The 2,741-nt window shown below is 40.8% G+C and overlaps 1 non-coding gene across 1 annotated transcript; it reads right to left on the bottom strand.

Annotated features, from left to right (window-relative positions):
- Positions 1–453: 453 nt before the first annotated feature.
- Positions 454–560, bottom strand: LOC139846134 (small nucleolar RNA R71). The gene has a single exon (XR_011758874.1). It is a non-coding gene; the product is annotated as a small nucleolar RNA R71 (small nucleolar RNA).
- Between the last annotated feature and the right edge of the window lie 2,181 nt (positions 561–2,741).

The following is a 2,741-nucleotide window of genomic DNA, read 5'->3' as shown; positions in this document are numbered from 1 at the left end:
GTTGATAGATGATAAATAAATATATAAATTTATATTGACCTTGTAATCAACATATTTTTTAATTTAATTTTTGTTATTATTCATTTTTAATTATTATTGTTATTATTATGCGGGTATACGGGTCGGGTAAACGAGCCGGGTAGACGAGTCTTTATTTAAACCCAGACCAGAACCCGAACCCGAATATCTTTTGAAAATCAATCCCATGCCCGGCCCGACACCCGTAGACCCGGATGAGACCCGGCCCAATTATGTAGGGTTTTGGTTTCCCCCGTCGGGTTCGGGCATTTTTGCCATCCCTAACAAGATGTAGTTCGTTTGTATCTATTCCCCTATTCCTTAACTCTTCATGTAAAAACCTGGTTCGAGGGGTTAGAACACAACTCTATCACCTCATGGGAGGAAATGGAAACAACTTTCTTAATCAAGTACTTTCCCCCATCAAAACAAATCAGACTTAGGAACGATATCGTAAACTTTCAACAAGCCTATGATGAATCAATCTACACTGCATGGGAAAGATTCAAACATTTGCTTCGAAGATGCCCGAACCACCGTCTTGAGAGCTCTGTTCAAATTTTGACCTTCCACGAAGGTCTGAATCAGAACAATAAGTCTACTCTTAATGCTGTTTCTCAAGGTAACTTCATGAACTTCACTGCTGACGAGGCCTGAAGATTGATCGAGGTGATGACTATGCACGATCACGATTGGAACACGGAAGAGCACATTTCATCAGCAACACCGCTTTCCGCCTTCGATCCTATCGAAAATAAAACCATCAAATTTCTCTCGGGCCAAATAGAAAACCTCACTAAAGAGGCCGGGGAGCTAAAGAAACTCCCGCAACATATGTCTCGAGTGCAATTATGCCAGAATTGTACTGACCCACATCCGGCCAAGGTATACAAGGCTGAATGTGAGGACTCTGTTGTCTACTCTAATAAGAACCTAGATCATCCGCACAACTAACCTAACAAACCCACTACCTCACCAGAGACTAGTCCAGATGATGTCGTACTGCGAATCATCAACATGATCACAACAAGACAAGACGCAGCTGACTTAGTCATGACTAATCACTTGAGTAGTCTTGAAAATCAAATAAGCCAGCTAAATCAAAGTCTCAATTCTCTAGGTTATCCCAAAATGACTCAAAGGTGGCACATAGCCAACCTTCACCCGTTCTGTAGTAGTCATTGAGTCATCACCCAAACCTACTGGGAAAGCACCCATTTCATTCCCGAGCCGTCTCAAGCAAAGACATAAAAAGATGAAATATTTCAAGCTTGACGGTAAATTTTTGGACACCGTGTCTAAAAATCCTCATAGTAAGAAGTATTTTAGGAAAATCCTATCAACCAAGGATAAGGTACCCGAAGTACCCAATGTCCCGCTCAACGCGGATTGTTCATCCATTCTCTTTAATACTCTTCCTGAAAAACTAGGAGATATCGGACGATTTACCCTTCCTTGTTCTATATACCAATCTGGTACCATCTATTCTCTCGCTGACCTTGGTGCCAGCATCAGTCTCATGCCCTACTCACTGTTCCAGAGACTCAAAATTTGAAACCTTAACCCTACCAAAATGAGCTTCCAACTAGCTGACTAATCCACTAGATATCCTAAGGGAATAGCTGAGAACGTCATGGTTTAGGTCGATAAATTCCTTTTTCCGACCGACTTTGTGGTTATGGACTATAAAGAAGATATGAAAACCCCTATCATCTTAGGAAGGCCTTTCATGAATACAACCACATCGATCGTTGACGTTTATTCACGGACTATCACCTTGAGAGCCTATGGAGAAGAGGTCACTTTCACGATCGACAAGTCTATATGTCCTTCTGATGGGAACGGCGAAATAAATACCATCTCCACTGGGAAAGTCACCTCTTATTCCGAGAATGAAGAGAAGAAGATAGAAGTAGAAGACAAGAAAAATAACCACTCCACACCAACCCAATCTTCACTCCCACCTTATTTTGATCTTTTAATGACTGAAGAGGATTTCATTCTAGAATCTCTGAACCAATTATACTCGAATCTCCCGACCAGAGTGACGAGGAGGTGGATGAAGAAATTGAAATGGAAAGCCCGGATGAGAATAAAGAAATGGAGGATTCTAGCACCGAAGTAGTTGTTAATGTTGCTACTACATTGGAGACGTCAATGGACATCGTCCCACCTCCATCCTTAGAGTACAACATTACAACCAACCCGAAGTCACAAAGAAGAATGACAGGTTTTGCATCAGGGCTACCCTATAAACCATCACTCTGGTACATAATGGTATACACATCATGGAGTGATGAGGACCCCTTTGACCATCCCATTCGAACAAAGGAGGTAAAATAAGTTGATAGATTTGTTATACCTCAGGTTAAACAAAGCATTCACCTCAAACCACCTTCTCTTTTCATTGGACATACCTTATTCTATGTCCGCTTCAATCTCATTAGTATGTTCCAATATTACCTCTTGTGTCTACTGATGGATGCAAGGGGGCCTCCTAGATTTCCTAAGAAATAAGGCTAGAGTTAGGCTCGTGACTCAAACAAAAGCAAGCGCTTCTCGGGAGGCAACTAGTGTGTTTATTTTTCTATAGCTTTAGTAGTAGTTAGATTAGGATAATTAGGTTAAGTAAATAAAGTGAAAAGTGAAACTTAAAATAAAATTTTCAACGTTTCTTAGGACGAATTCACTTCTCCTACTTGTCTTGGGCTTAAGTGAATTAA

This window comes from Rutidosis leptorrhynchoides, chromosome 4 (genome assembly GCF_046630445.1).
Source record: "Rutidosis leptorrhynchoides isolate AG116_Rl617_1_P2 chromosome 4, CSIRO_AGI_Rlap_v1, whole genome shotgun sequence".
Classification (NCBI taxonomy): domain Eukaryota; kingdom Viridiplantae; phylum Streptophyta; class Magnoliopsida; order Asterales; family Asteraceae; genus Rutidosis; species Rutidosis leptorrhynchoides.
Note: the sequence above shows the minus strand (reverse complement) of the source record. Positions and strands in the feature narration are given on the sequence as shown.